This window comes from Haplochromis burtoni, unplaced genomic scaffold, assembly GCF_018398535.1.
Source record: "Haplochromis burtoni strain Fernald_Lab_line unplaced genomic scaffold, NCSU_Asbu1 Contig_87, whole genome shotgun sequence".
Classification (NCBI taxonomy): Eukaryota; Metazoa; Chordata; class Actinopteri; order Cichliformes; family Cichlidae; genus Haplochromis; species Haplochromis burtoni.
Window position 1 is genome coordinate 1,404,825 of NW_024582448.1, and position 22,558 is coordinate 1,427,382.

Here is a 22,558-nt window from a genome sequence, read left to right on the forward strand (position 1 = left end):
AGTGCAGAATGAAACGGAAAGTCTAAAAATAAACGCAGTTTCACAAGGAGAAGTGTGTCATTTTTTCCATCATGCCTCCCAGTCACGTAATATGACAAGTGCAAAGCCAAGAAAAAATTAAGTCGAGAAAATTGCACATTTCAGGCAAAGCATCCTATTAGAAACATGTCTGCTAATGACTTCTCATTAGCCTTAACTGTCCACCAGATGGAGAGATGATGGTAATGTGCCAGTGCAAGATATAACATTTGTAAATAATTCACTACGCGATGTATTTTCCTTTTACACATATTTAGAAAAGACCTATTTCATATTGATTATTTTTTTTAATTGAAATTATCACATTAAAAGGTGATATTAGAGCTATAACTCCCCATTTTCTGTTTATCATTCAGCATGTGAGCAACTGCAAGGACATTCTTGTGCAAAGGTGACTTTAAGAATAAAGTCTCTAAAGTGTCCTGCTTGTCTACTCTAACTCTTCTTTCATGCTGTGTCACTATTAAAATCCTTGTCCTCGCAGTACGTGCTTAAATACAAGAGTGTTATTATTTAAGCTTAAAGTCTTCATCTGTCCCTCAAGCACTCAACTTGTCTCCATGTTTTACTATATTAGAGGGGCTCAGTTTAAAGAATACTCCTGCTGCCCTGTCTTTAGAGTGTCACACTTGACAATGTTTTGTGCAGTGGACAATAAAGATAATGAAAACAGATGATTTGCTGTCACAGTGGATCCAACCTATCGTCTAACGCGTTCTCGTCAAATTCAAAATCAAAACCGAAGCCAGCTGTCAACACATCACAGCAGCTGTGATGTTTACAAAGGTCAGCAGACTGAAAAAGGTCGCTTTTCCCAGAATAGATTCAGAGTAAAAGCCACTGCTGAGTTTAACCTCACGCTGAACCAGTAATGTGAGCGTGCTAAAAATGCAGCTTAGCCTCTCTGTGCAGATTCGACTCACTGAAGAATATCTTCACTTCTCTGACAAGTTTATAGCTCTGAATGGAGCCATTAGAAGACCTGTCTGACTCTTTAAATGAGTATCACATTTTCACAGCACAATACTGTAACTGTGAAGACTATGTTTTAATGGAGCGCAGCTCTGTTTCTCTGTAACTTTAAGTAGTTTTTTTTTATTTATTAAAAGCAATAATTCGGAAATCCTTTAGAGAAACAAATATATAACTTCTCACAGAGTTTGCAGAGGAGAGCTGCAAAGGATTGTCGACATGAGAGGATTTTTGGGGTGTTAGTGACACAGTCAGGAAACAAGGATGGAGAGAGAGAGGAACCCCTGTTGTGCTCGATTGACAACTGGGCCCCGGGAGACATGTCGGAGAAAAAGATTTTGACTTAAAAAGGCAGTCTAACAGCAGCCTTGAATGAACCATTTTTCAGTCCATTTAGTACAAAATGATGTGTTAACTTACAGGCAGCAGTTTGTATGTGACCAAAAGCAGGAAAGCAAAAGTTTTGCTTTGCTAATACGCTCTGTTGGCTTCTTAGGGAATGCATATTCACAGAAAAGCAAAGAAAACAGCCTGGATTTGGCTTTTCTTGCGCTTATTTTAAAAAACCTCAATTAAAAAACAAACAAACAGCTACTACTTGCAAATTCAGATGTCTTGGATCAAAAAAAAGAGAAATGTAATATTCAGTCTTGCTTTTAGCATGATGAATGGCACATAATGACTTTAATATACAAGTATACCTAATCAGTGGAGCGTACCAGCAAACAGAAATATATAAAACTAAACGCAGCTTCACCAGCTTCTCTCAAACCCCCAAAACAGTCCTGCAGCACAAGATTAAAGAGGTTTGACTCATTTCTGAAAAGCCTGACAGTACCAGTGTGGAGCCAAGCCTTTTTAGACAATAAGTCAAATTTTGTAATCAATTCTATAATTCCTGGGAAGTCAGTGAGTCCAGTTTTTGTGTCCTCAGATGGAAGATTTTCCCCTTTCATTCTGGCCATGGCAAACTGAATTAATTAGATTGGTCTGACAGGCTATGAATGCATGTCCTCGAAGCCATAACAACCAGAATTGTCTCAGCGTGATTTCAACAATACTCCTGTTACTGTAGAAGTAGCTTTGCGGCGAGTGGGAGAGCAACTCGGTGTCTGTTTTTATGAATGAAGCAACATGCCAGTGTCAGGGTTATGATTTCTGTGGATTAACTGGACTGTTCCGTGCTTGCCTTAATGCAAGGCCTCTTTTTCTGGGAAGATATGATGCGGAGAGAGAGATCATTTTTCTAACAGCTATCAATAAGGACACTGTACCGCTCTTGGACTTTCTGAAAAACAGGGGATAAAGACTCTGACTCACTTGGAACTCTGACGACAGTCTTTCAATCACAGATGAACTGTTGTTCAGCGTTTGCTGTATACAGCCTTGTTTGGTTGAGCCTCAAGCTTAGTCTCTGTGTGTTTCCAGCCCTTGGATGAATTAAGGGAAACCAGTCAAAAATCTTACTCTTGACTGGTTTGCACTTATTAGAGTATGAGCTGTCACTGGATGAGCACTGTAACATCGAGGTCTAAAGCAATTGGCTGAGTGTTTAGATGTTGTACACCTGTCATTTAAGGAGGCAATACATTGAGACATTCTGTTTATTCAAGCTCAGCCTTTATAATCAACATATAAAATGTATACTGTTTAGTGGAACAATTATAACTACAAAGCAGCCATAAGCAAACGGTGAGATTAATAATCAAGAGAAAGTGCATTTAAAGTGATTTAGTACTTGATGTCACTACTGTACATAGTCCAAGCAAACCGTTAGACCACTGAAAGGCACTGAAAAGTAAACATTGAGCAAAGATTAAAAAAAAGAAACCAGTAAAAGTAAAAGTACTATATAAAATAGTGATATAGAGTTGGGGAAACAGTTGTTTGATCCCCTGCTGAATTTGTATGTTTGCTGAGTTCCAAAGAAATGAAATAACTTTTATATAGTGTGTTTTAAGGGATTTTAATGGTTAATATTCTGTCTCTCTACATTAAAATGAAACTACCATAAAAACTAGATTCTGTGAGTAAATGTATTAATTCAGCAGGAGATCAAATAATTATTTCCCCCACCCTAAATATATTCTATTTTTCTGAGGGTACAGTGTTTAAGTTTCCTTAAGTGCACCAAAGGAAACACAAAGTTTAATTTGGATTTGAAAATGGCTGCAGTTATGTAAGGCGTTTCCACTGGTGTGTTTTTAGAAGGTGCTGTCCATCTCATATCTATTTCCTACTTCCAACATGCAGAAAAAGAACTTACCAGTCCAACAAGACAGCCTTGTTCACATAGGAGGGATTAAGCCTATTATAGTAAAAATAAGTGGACAGATGTCCCACCTCCCACCTTATGACAGCTGTGATTGAGTCTGGTGTCGATTAACTCATTCTGGGTTTTTTGTATAACTGTCTCACCTGTGTCTCTTCTGTTCTGCAGTATACAGAGTATTTCACTGACAAACACAAACACCCAGCGGTTTAGCAAAAAATGTTGAGGACAGGACATAAACAGGCAATTCTGCAGACACACAATTTCACTAAGCTCTCATTTGAAATCAGTCCACAGACTGGCAGAAACACAGTCTTTGTTTTCTCACAGCCACTCCTTTCTTACAAGTTCATTTTAAAGAGCGTCAGTCTAAACAAATGTCTGTGTTCCAAGTGTCAGTTAAACTGTACACAACATGGTATGAAATTACAGTGAAGTAGATTCAATTTATTATGAATCTAATCATGAGGATAACATCAGTTTAATGCAAAGCTGGGAAACAAGTGGCATCCACCTGTCATTGCTCCCTGAAGTCATCATCTTTTGGTATACTACAATTTACCAGTTACTATTTTATTTCTGCTTTTTTTTTTAAAATTAGATTTTAACTTATGGATCTTATAATTTTACTATGCTACTGGTGCATTTCTTTTTGTTGACAAAGTGAATATTTTTAATAGTCACTTGCTATATCTTGTGTACATCTTATGGTCATAGAGCCATCAGCCCGATTAGATATTAACAGTCACATAGCAACAACTCCGTGCATTTAGTCATGTAGACATGGTCAAGACAATCTGCTGAAGTTCAAACTAAGCATCAGAATGAGGAAGAAAGGTTATTTGAGTCATAGTTGTTGGTGCCAGATGGACTTATCGGAGTATCTCAGAAACTGCTGATCTGCTGGTCTCTAGGCTGGTCAAAAAAAAAAAAAAAATCCAGTGAGTGTCAGTTCTCTGGGTGAAAATGCCTTGTTGATGTCAGAGGTCAGAAGAGAATACCAGACTGCTTCATCCTGATAGGAAGGCAACAGTAACTCATACAACCACTCATAACATGTAAGGCATGCAGAGGAGCATCTCTCATTGCACACATTGAACCTACAAGCAAATGAACTACAACAGAAGAAAATCAGTCCGAGTGCCATTCCTGTCAGCTAAGAACAGCAAAGCAAAGCTCACACGGGAGCACAATAATTGGACAACAGACTGGAAAAACGTTGCCTAAGGAGTCTTGATTTCTGCTATGACATCTGGGTGTTATGGTCAGAATTTGGCATAAACAACATGGAAACAATGATTTATCCTGCCTTGTATCAACAGTTCAGACTGGTGGTGGACCAAAATCTCTGAGAAATGTTTTCAGACCTTGTTGAATGTGTTCAGTTTCAAGAGAAAAACAGGACTGAACTGGGTACGAGCAAAGTTAGTTAATAAAGTTTAGTGGTTCTGAATCTCTGTGGTAGTTTATACTTTTTGAATTGCATTGTACTTCCAACTTAAATGAAATGAACCATCCATTCTCTTCCGCTTATCCTTTTCAGGGTCGCGGGGGGTGCTGGAGCCTATCCCAGCTGTTATAGGGCGAGAGGCAGGGTACACCCTGGACAGGTCGCCAGTCTGTCGCAGGGCCAACACACAAGGACAGACAACCATTCACACTCACATTCACTCGCACATTCACACCTATGAACCATTTAAATATTATTTTGCTTGCTTGCTCAGTGGAAAAGATAAGGTTACATACATTATTATGTTGTGGTTTTGTGCTGTATAAATAAATAAACAACTTTTTAATGAAGAAGATGTTATGAGGGTAAAATTATAAATGTTTTGTGCGACTGTTATTAAAAATGTTGTTGAAATGTACATTTAAGTTATAATTACAGGTATTTTCTTCACATTGAAGATAAAGATACTCAATTACCCAGGTGTCAGGCTACCCCCACTGACACGTGCTTTACCATTCTTGTACCATTCTTGTTATTCACTTACAAAAAGCACATTTAAGTGCAGACTGTTTCTCACACCAGGATGATTTTTGCAGAAAGCATTGTCTTTTGATTTGACTTGCACAGGTGCTTCTGTGAGTATCAACACAGTGACAATGGTAGAACAGATCTGTTCAGCTTTGAGTTTAATGCTCAGCCAGGGGTATTTGTTGTCTGTCAAAAGGCTGAAACCACATGAGGAAAACAGTAGAATTCACTTCTACACTTAGAGGTAAAACAGTTTATTGTACTTGGGTAGGCTGGCTCAGCAGAAGCAGAGATGTGCTTCTATATTTATTCCAAATCAGGGAGGTGTTCTGGTAATGTTTTATCAATAATACAAATCCCCTTGTTGCTCTCCATGTCAGCCAACAGTCTCGCTCTGTGCACACTGAGGGGAAGGCTGATTAAGGTTTCTTTGCACGTGTGGAAATACAGTTCAGCCTAGCTTGTCTGAGGTTGACAAGGAATATCAGTTAGTGCCTTAACTAGGTCAGGTTGTGCATTAAAGCTGCTGTAGGTTCTTACCGAAAGGGATGCAGCTTTTTCTGCAGCTGTGTGTGTGTGTGTGTGTGTGTGTGTGTGTGTGTGTGTGTGTGTGTGTGTGTGTGTTTTGCTGGTAGATCTTGTGGGATTCAGTATAATATAATGATAAAAAAACAATTCCCATCTCTTAAGTACTTCTCCACTTTCAAATGACTTATTCAGACCTTGTTTTATTCATTATATGCTAAACCCAATTTTCCCCTCCCAGTGGTATTTACACACTGAACATTTTTGCCATCTTTCTGCCAATAATTTACTGGACGATTCAACTCAAACAAATACAAAATCAACACAAACTGCTGTAAACACCATGACGTGAAATAGATGCTAATCAGCATAAAGCTTGAGCTGTGTTTCTAAGGAGAGATTGCAAAGCAGGATTTACATCTGCCGTTATGTGCGTATACTCCCATGAATACCTGGGTGCATCCATGTTTAATCTTCATGTGCACATGAATCCATCTAACACTTGCTTCTTCTGGGTCACAGTTGGAGTTGTGATCTCTGTTGTGGTGAAAAATGGTTCTAATTCTTGTATTTCCCATGTACTTTCCTTGCTCATCGTCTTCTTACAGGTGTTCTTACAGCAGATCATCCGCTTCCGCTGCACTGCACTGAACTTGCTCATATGTATCCCAAATCTTGGGAACGGGATTTGCTAGCTGTTTTTAAACACTGTGGCATTAACTAAAACTTTCACCATCTGGGGGCAGCATTTCACCAGGGACTGTGTGAGGTATTTTATTTTTAATTGTTTTGTTTTTTATTTATTTAACACTTATTACTTTCAAGCTCCACCCCCATTTCTTCAAAAGAATTTCCTTCCCCATACCACCCACGATGTGTTGTTAGTTGACTTGCTACAGTATCTTGTGGTAGAAAGTGGTACTACATGAAAGTGTGGCTCGGCCCTGTTGTAACTTTAATGTGTATATCTTCAACCAAATACACTGATGTTTGGACATGAGTGGTTATTTCAGAGTAGTTTAAAATAATTATCTTTAAGGTCCTTTTTTCTGCTTATTAATAATAATGGCTGTTCAAAAGAAGAATAACATGCAATAACATATTTCACGATGGGCAATATCGCCTCAAAATGAGATAAAGAAAATTTGCAGTACTGAAATTTCATGATGTAGAAAAAAGGAAAAAGCTGAATGTTTTATTGATGCTCGGAGTTCGCAGGCAGCAGCGTTTATGAGTAAATAAAGGGCATTTTCTGTCCTTCTTTTCCAATACTTTTCTGTCACTGGTGACAGTAACTCATTTAAAGTGGGATTTATATTGATACAAGGAGCCAGCACCAGCAGCAATATTGTGCAACATTAGTGACATCGCATTATATCCAGTGACACAACATAAGTCGGTGTACGCACAAAAAGTGCCTAGGTAGTGTTTACTTTTAAGCAACAGTACAATGATCCTACTACTATTAAACAGTTTAACACTAACTTAACCCTTTAACTCTTCAGGAGCCGGCACAACATTGTCACATAATAAAACAGAAACGTATTTTCCACCTGGGATGTTTTCCCTTGAGTTAAGCATTTAACCAGCTTCTTAAAGCCCTGCTTTTCCACCGTGTTACTTCATCAGTAATTTCCACCCACTGTTTGCTCTTCCAGTCATATGGAATCGAGCTTGTGAGTGCTCCAGTAATGCTCAGTGATGTGCATCTTTTGGGTTGGGTTGCTAGCTGCTAGTATCTCCTCCCTCGTAGCCTGGGTGTACTGAATGGTGTGTTTTTGGCTCAAGTGGGGAAACAAGTTTGTTGTTTTCACCTTTAGCAGGAACAGCTTTCTTGTGTATTGTTGGAGGTTGTTAAAGTAGCTCCCTTTTTAAACAATAGCAGTTTAGATACTATATCGTCATTGCATGCTGACATATGGCTCTCGCTCTCAGACATGCTTGTGCTTGCTTTATTGTTGCATAAACTACAGAAGTAAATGCAACGTGGCTCAGTCAAACAGGGCTCTTTTGAGGTTGAAATGTCCAGCCTCAATCTACCACGCTTAAAGCCATCTGCGCCAGAGAAACAGTATCATGACTGGTCATGCCCTTTGTCCCTAACTTCCAAACAAGCTGGGATTTGCTAAAAAAAAATGCTGCTGAGAAAGGCTGATTCTTCTTACAGATTTTCACCAGCTCATTAAATGGCCAGTATCACCAGCTGTTTTCACTCCTGATAAGCATGTGGGAGTGTTTCTGCTTTGAAATGGCATTAGTCTCCATTAGGAAGTATATTCAGTTCAACCTTCAACTGAGCATGTGAGTCTAAGACCCATCTTTCTAATTTCCCTTGCCTGGTTTTTTAACTTGTGGTTTTCCCTACTCTTTACTTTTATTGTTTTTTTATGGTGTTTAGTTTGGCATTGGTTGGGTTTAGTTAAAATAAACTACTTGTTTATGGTTTGAAAGAGCTTAAACTAAACCTTTCATATGTAAATCATTTTACAATAACAATTACAACTGGACTTGTTCACATAATTTTCTTTACATGTCTGCATAATCTGCTTTGCTGTGTTTATCATTGATTGGAATTTATGATAACAGTCTACTGCATCTGTTCATTGGTAACAGACTGAGGGTGCTAGCAATGTGTCTGATTAAAACATTGATAATGGCTGATGGCCAAATTTTTTGAAGCCAATTTTATTGTCTTGTTATGCTTTACCTAGAGCATTTGTTTTCATCTCGCCTTTGTAATACCAACAAATAAGGGATATTTCATTTCTAATTACGTGTTTTTCTTCTTCTCCTTGGCTCCAATGTACAAGTGTATCCAGTACCATCTTTGCAAAAACTGGTGACAAAAATTCTGTCCCAGCCAAAATAAATTGTGACCCACTTTCATATGAATAGTATAAACATGAATGACAGTTCCATTACTGGGATTATCAGTGATCTAATCATCAAAGATATAAAATTAAAACCGTTATTAAGCCATGATCTCTATTACAGCATCCCATAAAGCTTCATATGGTATTCTGTATCAATTTATAGTGGTGTTATTTAAAGCACACATACATAATCTTTTCCCGTTGTCATTTAATGCTGTGGAAACCCTAATGTAGCATGAAAAATGAGCCATTTAAAAAGCCTACAAGTCACAGAGTCCCTGCACTGGCTTTTTTCTCAAACGCTTCCAAGAAAGCTGTCGAAAGCTGTCTGAAGTTTCTGTGTTTGGGTCAGAACACTGCAGGTTTCAAGATGTTAATGCCAGCTTGCACATTCTGTACTAAAATCTTGACATCTGCCCAGCGTACGCAGAGTCCTGCCCCTCAGGAAGTGAGATGGGCTAGAGCCAGTCTGGTGCTATCTGGATATCCTCTCTCTTATCTACCACTTCCAGCATGTTTGGTACTGGATCTGTGCTGCTGCTCACATGATGGTGTTTTGCTATCAGGAAACTTTCGTTATGGAGCCCAGAGGGAGAAAAAGGGTTCGATACGTTTAGAAGAGTTTATTTTTGAAAGAGGATTATTATATGGGTCAGGATGGTAGATGCTACCCCACCATGACCTCAACCATTTAGAAACACACATCCTCCGCAATTACTTTATCTACTTGTTTGTCTGTCTGGTGGTCAACAGCTTCTGGCATATTTTGAAGAAGTTATTGCAAGATTTAATTTGACTTGTTTCATTCCTCCATGGGGCATATCACTCTGACTTGATTAGATGAAATGTACCGTGTCAGATTTACTATTGCACTAATTGTAATCCTCTTGTGTGATTATACTCGTATGAATACTTTCTCTTTGTATTCTTTTGGAAGTTTTTTCTTCTCTTAAAAAAGTTGAGCCGGGTTCGTGTCCTGAGCCTCTAAGTCCCTTTGAGTCATGTTTAATATTGGACCATATGAATAAACTTGACTTTACTTGGAATTCCAGATCAAGGCGTGTTTCATAGTTTGTTTTTGAGTCCACTTTCTGCCTAGCTGTCAAAACTTGCCTAAGAGGATTAATCCAGCAGACCTCGCTCTTTCATAACAAGTCACCCACCCCTGTCCTTGTGACTTCAAGCCTCTCGCTGTCATCATATCTTAATTATGATTTTTGGGTGATTGGCTTTCTCCTAATGAGGAGGAGCAGAATAAATTAATTTCATCAGAATGGTGCCGTGATCCTCTGTCATATTCCTGCACGTGCTTTACCAACATGCTCAGACTGAAGCCTGTCATTGTAGGCTCCTTTTTTTTTTTTTTTAAACATTTTTTGTGCAGGGTACTGAATTGCCTCCTTGGTAGATATCGCTTTTAATTTAAATAACTGGACTGTTTACAACCTACATTTAAAGTAAATTTGATGGTAACCGTTACAACCTAAACACCTGTTTCCTTAATAAGATTCCACTCTCTGTTTTGTAAAGCCACATTTCTGAAACATAAACTTAGTGCTTGAGGGGATATGGAAATGACAGGCTGTTTGTTATTCCATTCACCACTGTTATTCAGTCTAATACACACTGTGGGAAGCCAGAAAGGTGAGAAAGTATTGCTGAAGAAAATCCATTTTGCATTATTTCTCAGCTGGAGAGGGGATAAATTTGATCATGTCACCTTTGTTTTTGCTGAGATGGAAATGGCAACATGGAGAAGGGAAGGATTAGATTTTAAGAGAGGAGAGAGGGCTTGGATTTTGAGTTTTGAATCTAAGAGAAGACATACATCTCTTTTTCGTCTCTGAAACTTTTCCTTATCTAAACTAGTGCAGGTTTTCATGATGAAGTTTTTGTTTTTGTTTCTCTGTATGCCAAAAATGGACTTTTCCTGATACATTGTGATAGAACGGTGGACTTGCAGTACTAAGAAATACATAGAGGTTTCTGGCAGAACTTCACATGCCACCAGTGTGCATGGAAGAGAGAGCTATAAGTCAAACACTCAAACTCTGCACTTTTAGTGTGAGATTTTTCACGTGACATCAATCCCAGTCATTATGAAACATTATAGACAACTTATCAGATAAAATGACTGTAAAGTATGCTTATCAACTACAAGTATAGTTGTTGGTGTCCTTCTAGGTTGTCATATAGTTTCAGATAATGAAATGCATAAAATCTATTACTTAAAATATAAATAAATATACCTTTGGCCTGTATATATTGGGTGATACCAATTTATGCCCCAAATATGGTATTACCTGTAACTGTGAAACCACCCACAACAGATAGAAAACCACTAATCAAGAAATTGAATCAATGTTGAGATTTAGTTACAAAGTCAAAAGGTTAAAAAAAAGACATTGCGTTTCACTGAAGGTACATATGAATAAAATCATATATAATGTCTTTCTTTTTGATATATTTAATGTATTTAATGTATTTCTTTTGCTTTATTCTTTTGCTTTACAGTAGAGATGCACCAATTGGAATTTTCTTGACCCATTCCATTGTTTTGTAAGTTTAACCTGCCAGTACCACTTTTTGCACATTTTGATTTTCTTTGTATATAAAACTGATAGCATATACAAACAAAAAATGTACTTTTCTTCAATGCAAAATATTTTCATAATAAATGTAATGATTAAACTTTATAAACCAGAGTAAGCTACAGGATCTCTCGCTTAAATAATCCAAAATGAAGTGCTCTGCTGCTGATAAGAGGTACAGTTAATTAACTGACAGTGAGCTGCTGTGCTCCCACCTTTGCCTGGCATATTTTACCTTGCCAAAAAAAAAAAGCAGTTACATCACTTTCTGTTATGTTTATAACTTCAACAGATAAAAGACAATAGCCCTTTTCTTTTTTTCACTCATTTTGTTTTATCGTGTCTATGATATGGCTTCTTTATCTTCTCACATATTTACAAATTAAGGTCAGAAGTCTAGCAAGAAGGTTGCTCTAAACATATTATTAGTGTTGCTCGAGGTCTGACCTCATACAGTACGCTGACTATTGTATCATCTGTGTTGCCAGAAATGCCTCACATGCTGACTTTAAAATTGCAAAACCTGTATTTCCATATCCAGCAGTGTATATATCAACAAAATCTCACAGGGGGAAGTCACCTAGCTCAAATTAATGCAACACCTTCCACAGCCTGTGCCCTTTAAATCTATCTCTGAATGTCATTTCCCCACAAATTCCTCAGGCACTTTTATGATAACTATGCATTACTACAGGCTAACACATAATAGAAAACTTTGGCCCTCATTTATCAAATGTGCAGACAGCACACTTTAATCTCGAGTGTGTCCTTTCTGAAGTGCTAATTTGAACTCTGATATCATGCTGAAAAATGTCACAGTACAGTGAAGGTTTGATAGAATCTCCACTTCTGTGATAAAATGTAAAAACAAGATTCACTTTAGAAGAAACTTGGGATTGCAGATCTTATAAAGGCAAAGCAGACGTGGCGTTCTAGTAAATGGGCTCAGCTGTCATATGGCTTTTGGTTTCTGAGTGCCACACAAGCATATCATTGATTTTTCCCTGGTTTTTTCAACATTGCATTTTTGAGAGTGATTGATCAGTGTGTTTGCTTGCTTTCTTTAAGCCATTAATAAACACTGAAGGCCCACAAATCTCTATAGCTGGGACGGTGCTGTAAATCCAATAGTCTGAATGAATAAAAATAGTTTAAGGTATTGGACATGAGACCAGGCTCATGGTGCTTGATTACACCATGAGCTAAGTCTGCACCTCATTCATCAGGCACGAACTAATGTAATAAAAATATATTTCACCCACTTTTTCAGTTATATCCTTATTGACTGATTGCAGTGTTTGTTCTCATTATCATTAGTATTTTTTACACCCCAGGGGTTGCTTATTGCCGTCCACCTACCAATAAATTACTGTGAAGAGCCTCTGTATGACTTGGATGATTTCAACACAGTGAGAAAAGAAGTCTTAAATGCTTTAGTCTATAAATTGCTTTTCTTAGATTGTTTTAATACACAACATGTAGATGGACAAGGAAGAAATATATAGATGTCTGCTTAATGTAATCACTGCAGAGTGCAGACGGGTATCATTCATCTTTAAAGGGGGTTAGTTTGTTATGAGTGTATTTTTCTTCCTTTTTTTTTCTTACTGGCTGTAAAGTTGGCTAAAAACTCAATACTTTGTTTTCTTTAACAGACTGGGATTGTTGTAGAAGGTATGAAGTTGGAGATTGTGCTACTTGTAAAGACAAAACTTGCATCAGAGTGTATAGAATGGGTTCAGCCATCATACAGCTTTCGTTTTCTGATTGCCAGATCAGTGCAGCATTGATTTTTTTTTCTTACTTTTTATTTTTGAGAGTGAGTGATCAATGTGTTTGCCTTCTTTAAACCATTGATAAACACCAAAGACCAACAAATCTCTACAGCTGGGTTGGTGCTATAAATCCAGTAGTCTGAATGAATAAAAATACTTTATAGCATTGGAAATGAGAAATGAGACAAAATTCAAGGTGCTTGATTGCACTGGAAGCTAAGTCAGCACCTATAATAACTATGCTTGCACAGTCTATGTATGCACTGATTGTATTATTTATATTTTTTTTTTCATTTACTTTTCCCCTGACTGCTCACAATGGTCTTTTGGACAATCACAGTACATGCATTTTTCTTACTTATCAAGGGTATTGGAAGGATTTGCATTTGATGTGTGCAGCCTAAGTTTAAACTTGTCCTTCTTCCTCCATGGCTTTGTATTGATGTAGACAGCCACTCATGTAAGCCGCTCGTGCATGTGTGTTTTGTTTAATTGAAAGGGTTGCATGCTAAGTTGTCAGCTAGGTAACTTAAAGAATTGAGGATCACCTGGATACGGGGAAAGAGTCTTAGATGCAAAGATATGGATTTCTGCTTGATGTAATCAGAGAGTAGACCTGCAGGAATAATCTTTCATCTCTGAAAGCTTGAGTCTTAAGTGGTTTTTTTCTTATTTCTTTCTATTTACAGATGATGCAGCACTAATGAGCAGCCATCAGCCTTTAGATGAGTGACTCACAACAAAAACACCTGAACATCAATAGTCTACAGTAACAGTAAGAAACATTATCAGCTATCTTCCGAGCTGTCTGTGAAGTTATAATTATGTGTCGTCATGGTTATACAGCATGCTTCAATCCTCTTCCTTTGAGATCCTGCTAATTCACGTGCTTATTGTTCTGAACAGTGAATATCACTGTGACTGTGGGAGACGGTAGATGGCATATGGTAGCAATCACACCTACAGCTCTGACACATAATTCAGCTGTGTATATTCTCGTCATGGTTCCGCTGCTTTGTGATAAACGCAGACAGGAGTGAGGCGACAGTCCGATGCCATGTTCTTTTATCTTTCTTAAAAAAATGTATTTATGCTCACCGGTGACATTTTGATTTTTTTTTCCTTTAGAAGCACATCTTTCAAATTCATGCAGTGCTGGAAAATATTATAGAATGATATACATTGTTATGTTGCTGTCCATATATTCTAGGTCAGTGGTTCCCAGAAGTTTTTGAAACCCTCTCATATGCACACCTGTAAGTCACAAAATATATGAACTGACGTCGAAGGAAAATAAGCTGCATTTTTATTGCTGTGCAGATTTGGAAACGACTTAATTGCGTATTGATAATACTTGTTCATGAACTGTTCTGCTTCAGTTTTTGTTTAACGCCAGGTTTAGTCAGCTTAGACGTTGTTTGCATTCCTATCAGCTGCATTTACAGTGACAAATCTCTTCATCTCTCATGCTCAGGCAATGTTTGTGACTGCTGCTCAGTCGGAGAACCTGCCTGCCACAAACTATGTTGGTTTACCGTGATGAGCAGCCGCCGTGAGCTGTCATTACTAATATAAGCTGTTGCTTGTTAGATGTTGTCCAAACCACAAGTACCAATTTATTAATTAGTCAACTTTTATTACCTCTGGATGATGAACTGTTTATATTAAATCCTCTTGTGTGTTCAAATCATAGACTGCCTATAAAAATTGGATATATCCACTGGGAAGTCACCTGTTTTTTTTGAAGACTCAACTATGGCATTATATCTGCTTTCATTTTGTCTTTTGGGAATCATACTTGGCCGTATTTGAACAAGAGGGTAGAGTGCTAAATTATCAGCTTATGCTAGCATGGGTCCACTTTACACTGATAGATGACAATTAGTACTAGTGACACCTAAATATACCCCTTACAGCTCACTCAGCAAAACTGGATTCCTTGGAGTGGTTGTTAGTTCTGATCAGCACCCTGCAAGCAGCTCTGAACTGTTACTGAACTGTAAAAATGATGCTGCCACTACAAACACAACCAAGAGCTCAAGTTCAGTGACTCAGATTAGCTGAGGTGAAACTTGGCTGCAATTTATTTATTGAGAGGCACTAGATGTTTTTTTTGTTTTTTGTGAGAATACTTTAAGGCAATTCCACAAAAATAAGCCCTCCTCTCAACGCCTCTGACTGGGTTGTCTTTAGGGGATTAGGGTGAGTCGTAACTCTTTGGGGGATAATAAATGTTCGGTATAGGCATGGGTAAATAAAAGTAACAGTAGGGCCAGAACCACTGAGACAGTAACTTCTCCCATTTTGCACAGGGTCTGACTGTAACTGGTTTGGGATTGACAAATCATTAGCCATCCTGCTCCGTCCTGCATGCCTAAGTATCCTTGGGATTTTGTCCTCTGATGCCTTTATTGAAGTATGAATGAATAGACAGAAAGCACTTGGGTAGAAAAAGCACAGAAAAAAGTGATTGTATGGACAGGTGAAAGAGATGTTGTATAAAGTGCTTTGAGTGATCAAGTAGAGTTGACAAGCACTACTTGAGAACCAGTCTATTTGCCATTTACAAAGTAGAACCTTTTCTATTCACTGTGGCACAAAATGAGTGTTTACAGAGGTGAGGTCAGAAAGCTGCTCTCCTGTATGCTTCTGTAGGACTGGAGATTTTTTTTACAACCACAGCTATCGCTATCTGGTGGCCTCCAGATAAGATGCAAGTTAGTCTTAGAGCTCTTTCTTTTCTTTCTCTTTTTTTCTTTTAATATTCATTTCTATTATCAGTATTCTTCAGTAAAAATCAAAGATAAAATCATGATCCCAAGAAAAAAGCTTTTACAACAAAGCTTTCTTACTCTTTGAGCTAAAAAGTCTAAACAAATACTGCAAGCAGCCTAAAGCTACTTAGAATACGATGACCTGGATGACTGAGAACCTTCACAGACATTTAGGCTGCTTCCTTATTCTGATGGGATCACTTCCTGACCCAGCCCCCAAGGGATTTGGGTATCCTCCGGAGACTGACCCAGGAGTCAGTCTTGTTAGGTGAATGTGTAAACCTCTGCAAGGTATTATTTTGGAGACAGTCTGGGCAGATGGGGTCTGATATGCAGACAGTCAGGACATGACGATAAAGATGAAGAAGACTTTCTGTAAAGCTGTAGTTTTGATGGGTTTTGGCATTTATTTTTTTAAAGCTAGACTTTAGAGTAGCATCCCTCTGTGGCAGCACCTTACTTATGAATTAAAGTTGGAGACTTTTTATTTTAAAAGTGAATCATTCATCTTATAAGAGCAATTTAAGCTTCTGTTGACCTTTTGGTTCATATTGAGTGCTTTGCCTTGTAGGACTTTTTGAGTGTTTGTGAGAGTAAACATAATCCTTTCCCTGCTTTCTAATGTAGTCAGTACTTTTAGAGCAGTTACTAACAGTAAAATATGGCCTTGTATAAATGACTTTGGCTTGATTTTATGTTGAAGCAGGAGAATGTCTTATCATGCAGAAACAGGGGTGTAGATTAGAGGTAAATTATTGAGATAGAGTTGGATCATAAATGAATCCTTCTTTAAGATTTACGAGTGTGTCACCGCTAATAAAGGAGGGTTTGAATTCCTGTGAAAAATGCCTGCAATCCAGAGGCAATTGAAAATATAATGACTACCTGCTATTGTGTACTGCATTGCTCACTATGGGTTTCTGTCCATTCTATTGGTTTCTGTATTTTTTTCCAAAATGATCGTGCTTTTAAACTTGAATTTTCGCTTTATTTGAAGAGCGTTGGAGGGTCTGAATATTGTGAAACCTGGAGCGATTAAAGGGGAGAAAATGCCAGTGCTGGACAAAAACAGTGGACATACTTGTCGCTGGCTGGGATGCAGTATAAGCATTAATTCATCATCGCTTTAGATGATGGCTCTAGACAGATCTGTACAGTCTTTATCCAAACACTCTGGAGAAGCTGCCATGCCCCTTCAGATATACAGTGCTTGCTCAGCTGTTTCCTTTCCCCAGGAATTCACATTTACTTTCCAGTCAGAACCAAGGCTCCTCCATCGGAGCTTAAACTAGAGAATCTGCTCCCCTCACACCTAAATCACATATGCGCTATTTTACGAAATGAAACTCTTGCATGCATTCAAGGAAGTGAACCAATTGTAGATTGTTCTGGGCGGTCTAAAAAAGTTAGAAAATGCACCCACTAATGGGTCTAAAGTTAAAATTCAATCTGTGGTTTTTGGAGGAGTGGTGTGTTACTGTAGAACTATTCTAGCCTGGGTTGCCAGATACTGTGTACAGATTAAGCACAGGTTTTGGTTTCCCCACAGTCCACATTGTGAACATGAATGTGGTGACAGGCATTTGGGAAGCTGTTCATAAGCTCTTTGACCAGCTGTAGTTTGCCAAAAAATGTCCTTTGTATTATATTTTCTTCCACAAACACAATGATGCAAAATTCTTATGCATGCCAGACCATTTGAAACTCTTTCCCATAACATTATGACATAAGCAGTACTAGCTTTGTGGGCACATTATTGAAAATGTCAGGAAATCGTTTCGACCTTCTGAGTTGCCAATTTAGATTAAGGTTTTGCATTGCAGTTAGGATTTTAGGCTGGGAATTCGTGGGATGTGAAAACTACAGCACTAAAAAGGCTTTATTACATTAATGCTGTAATAGGATTCTAGTTTGAAGTTTTCTTGAGCGTTTACTCCCCGTTGTTTCCCATCAAGTAATTCTTTGTAGACTTCTCTTAACTACATTTTGGTGGCGGGTTGTCTGTATTCTTTCAGATTACATGACTCTGTTTTTATTACAGTGGAGGATTTTGAGTTCATTTTAGGCTGTATGACCCCATATGGAAAAGATATATATAAATCTTTTAAAGGTTGTATCTGTCTTGTGTGAAACTTGTATGAAAAGCATATAAGAGTGAAAACAGATATAAGATCCCTTGAAAAATTATTTAATGAAACTTGTATGTTTTGGCCGCCTTATTGATTTACTAATGAAAGTGGCCACTTTCATTAGTAATCACATATAAGTTTTTACTATTTCTTTTCCATATGGGACTATTCTGGATTCAACTCAGAGCTATACATTTTAGTAGCCTTATTCTCTGAAAGGTGAAGGTCTGTGATTTAATTTCTAGGTTCTACTTTTAGCAAGTATACAGAGTCTGCATAAATAGTTTTTGGGTTTCTCTTTTTAACCTACGCAGATGTAGAGTTCATTGTCTGTAGATTGGTTGATTGAATCACAGTGCTTGCTGTGGACCAAAGCTTCCCCTTGTACTGATTTTGATGGTCACTGTAACCTCATATCTATCTCATTCTTGTGAATATAATACCCCAGGTGCATCTGGAGGGAATAGAATTACTTTTCACACAAAGGTTGACTTCCATTCATTTTGAAATTGGTACAATCTTGGTAGATGTTTTATATCCCCCAAAACAGTTATGGCCAAATTTATTAATTAGTATAAATTTAAACATAATTCCAGAATTTATTTGCTAATTATGACAAAATTTCAATGCAAATGTACAAAAATTATGAAGTGATGATATTTTATTTTAACATGCAACATGATTTGCAAAAATGCAGTACTGGGCAAATGTCTTCAGCTGCCCCTCATTTCTTTATATTTTGGTCCCAAAGAGCCAACAGACAGGTACAACAAAGAGTTTCTACAACCACCTATAAAACATGGTGGTGGCTGCATTTCAGCCAGTGTTATTGGAGATCTTGTAACAACTGATAGAATTTGAAAATTACATGAGATTTTGATCTGCAGAACCATCTGGAAAAAAGCTGATTGTCACCAGCTTCACTTGATCCCAAATGCACTGCCAATGCAGTAAAAGCATAGTTGGATAGCAAAACACACAGGGGAACATTATCAGTTTAGAACTGGCCTCTCTAGAGCCAAGACCTCGACATTATTGAAGCAGTGCGGGTCCTTTTAACAGAGAACAGAACAAAAATGCAAAATTATCCAAATTATCCAAAGAAGAGCTTTGAATGTCCCTTCAAGGAGCCTGGAAAACTATTCCTGAAGGTAGAAAAATTCAGTAGAAAAATTAAAAGTCAACATAATGAATTTTAACTCTATTTTTGCCTTATATTTCAATAAATTGCTGCACATATTTCCCATTTTCCTACCAATTTATAAAGCAATGAGAAGTGGCTCAAGACCTTTGCACAGTACTGTACTTTTTATAGTCATTATTAAATGCCAGATGATATTTCACAGTGGCCGGCTGCTGAATTGGTGACAATAATTTTCGGTAATAATTTTACTAAGTACTCATCCAGGATTCATTATCTGATGCTCAGTTAGTACTCTGTAAGCAGCTTACCATTAACCATAAAGCCAGAGTCACACTGCGTTTCCGCCTCAATTTTTACATACATTTTTCATGGATGTTCACTGTAAAAGATCTGCCATTTGGAAGGCTTAATAACAAATCCTTCTATGTTTTGTTTATTTGTGTGGGTAGGGCTGCTCGATTATGGCAAAAATGATAATCACGATTATTTTCACTGAAATTGAGATCACGATTATTTGACGATATTTATTTAACCCTTTAAGACCTACTATAGAACCAAGTCCACCAGAGCTTATATTATTATTATTATTATTTTTTTTTTTACATGCTGTAGTGCCATTTGTGGGAGCATTTCAAGTTGCTATACATCAATACAACTGTTATAGCCCATATTTTAATAATATGTATGCATTAAGTTCATAGTAATTACATAAATTGCAAAAAAGTGCAATAAACTACAAAAAAAATTTGAAAATCGCTTTTGTTTTGTTTACATATATTTCTACTTGGAGAAATTTAAGAGGTTTATCCCTCAAAACTTTAAATACAATAAAATTGCAAAAAATAGTTTACAACAACAGGAAATTTATTTTGAGTGTCTTCATAGTTTTATTTTGGAGATACAGCAATTTTTATATACTGCAGGAAAAACAAAAAACAATCCTATGATGCAAATTTGCAAAGAAAACAGCAGGTGCATCATTTCACTGTGGGAAGTGTTACGAACAGCTGATAGGAACGGCAAAGCGTGTTTCTGGAATATTATGTTTTTGTTCCTGCAAGCGCTTTTTATGCAGTTTTTGCAAAGCTATATGTGGAACGAAACCGTGACCGAGGACAAGCTGATGGCATCAGATGTAAGTACAACTCCTCCGGTTTCATATGCAAAACAAATTATTGCGCTAGCTTACACGGTTCAGGTTCTACAGGGATTTAAAAATAGTTACGCAAAACGGAGCGTGCTGCTCTGACCGGCTTTAAAGGTTAACAATGACTTTAAAAAAATAATATAAAATAATGTGCAACACCACTGAAGTTTTTTTTTTTTTAACTCTTTTCAACCAACGGCAGTCACTCTCCAAATAACTTCTGCTTAGCTTTCCGAGCTTCCCTCGGGTCCTCTTAATCAGCGGTCTCCAACCTTTTTTGCGCCACGGACCGGTTTATGCCCGACAATATTTTCACGGACCGGCCTTTAAGGTGTCGCGGATAAATGAGGGAGGGGCTAATAATCGGCTTAGTCATTTTTAATGATCGTTGAAAGCCCAGATCGTAATCGTGATTAAAATTCGATTAATTGAGCAGCCCTATGTGTGGGTTTTTTTTTTTTGTTTTTTTTTGTTTTTTACAAAGACATCTATTAGAGAAAAACATGTCCGACATAAAAGGCAAAAACACACTTCATAGTCTTATTAAATCAATGTGTCACTGTAACGTCCCCAGTCCTCAAACCCGGCATCATGGACACACAGTACGACATCTGCTAGTTGTGTTTGGTTTGTTTGTGTGTGGAGCAGGGGTTTCACACAGAGGGCCCTATACACTTGCACAAACACTGCCTGGCACTGCTTTGTCCAGCAGATCTGGGGCACCTTTAAGGTGAAATCGGTTAAGGGGCTGGTAAACTCTGCAAAGCCAGGCACAAACCGGCAGTAGTAACCCGCCAGCCCCAAGAACCTTACCTCTCTTCGGTCTTGGGATGTAAGCAGGATGCGATGGCCTATTTTGTTTTTTGTTTTTTCACCTGCGGGTGCATCTTCCTCCATCCTACCACACACTTCTTCGGTTTGGCTGTGAGCCTGCCTCAGGAACTCCATGACCGCAGCCACCCACTGCACACTCCACCCAGGTGTCACTATCGATGATGATGTCAGCAGCAGCATATGCAGCGCATGGAAGCAGGACCCCGTCCATGGGGACTCTGAACAAGCTGACCTAACTGTTCCAGGAGCTCATGGAGCTGGGGCTTGGGCTAAGCATCAAACTGTGACACCTCATTCACTTTGCAGTAGTCAACACAGAACCGTGTAGACCCGTCTTTCTTCTCTTCTGTTATTCCCATCTTTAACATTTCAGCCAATTCCTTCTGAATAATTTGTGTTTTATGTTCAGGTAATCTATAGGGTTGGAATGGAGCATCATGCCTGGGTGTAATACAAGCATTTCATCTCGCTGTTAAATAGCCCCTCTGTTGTACAGGCGTTGCTGACATTCCTGGGCCTGGGGCAGATTTTCTCATGAAAACGTGTGTAGCTTGGCTCTCAGGTTCAGAAAGTATTGAGTTTAATTCTTAGCTGGGCTTGGACCTTCCTCAAAATTTTATTTTATTAGGTCTAACACCCCACGCAAGACATGAATGACATGCCCTGGCCAGTCAGTATCTCTTTTGGGATGCTGACTTGGGAAATAACCTAAAACAGTGCATGGGCCACACGCTTTGCATTAATGGTGTGTAGCGGTACTGCTTTGGGATGTCGCATTGAATAATCCAACACAACTAATACAAAGTGATATCTACATGAACTCTGGTGAAATGGCCCAATGAGGTCCATGAGGTCCTCAAAAGGAACCTCCATTAACGGTAGTGGGTGCAAAGACTCTTTTGGAATGGCTGGCTGGTTGACCAGTTGACACACCGGGCAAGATGGCTTGACACACTCCAGGGTTTTATCGTATCCGCTGTGACCAGCCATCCCCATGTGACCAGCCATCGGTTGTAATTAGCCGCCTAAATCATGACCTGGCGGCTTTGGGCATCAACAACTAGGTGTGTTCTTCCTGTGTGTGAGTTTTGCGGCTCACTCGATATATAATCTGATCCTAATCAATACAAAATGATTAGTGCAACTAACCAGTACAAAATGCAAAAATGTCAGAACCGCTGACATTGAGTGTGGGGTGTCGTCACGAGACTGCTCCAGTGGAAAATCTTCCATAGAGTGAATTACCACAACCTGAACCCTGTAGTTTCAAATATTGAAAGCAGAAAAGTGATATTTCAGTCTAACTAGTCACCTGCTGAATGCAAAACCTTAGATTTTCGTATTTGTAAAAAAATCGGAGGTGGTTTTTGAGAATTATGTTTCAATTATTGCTTTTAATTCCCCTAAACTGAAGAACAACAGGTTTTACTTAAATGTGGTAAAACACTTGTTTTTCAACTACAGTACCGTATTTCCCGGACTACAAAGCGCACCTGAATATTAGC

General features: G+C 38.2%; 1 protein-coding gene across 6 annotated transcripts in view; it reads left to right on the top strand.

Annotated features, from left to right (window-relative positions):
• The window catches only part of LOC102310235 (GULP PTB domain containing engulfment adaptor 1), a 93,336-nt gene that overhangs the window by 23,573 nt on the left and 47,205 nt on the right, over nucleotides 1-22,558 (top strand). Inside the window, exons 1-2 of one of the 6 annotated variants that reach the window (XM_042222507.1) lie at nucleotides 5,895-8,087; nucleotides 13,715-13,800. The exons of 4 other annotated variants lie outside the window; for them this stretch is intronic. The gene's annotated coding sequence lies outside the window, so the exon portion shown is untranslated. Of the gene's footprint in view, nucleotides 1-5,894; nucleotides 8,088-13,714; nucleotides 13,801-22,558 lie in introns of those variants that run through there. One more of the 6 variants, XM_014334676.2, reaches the window with a different exon arrangement.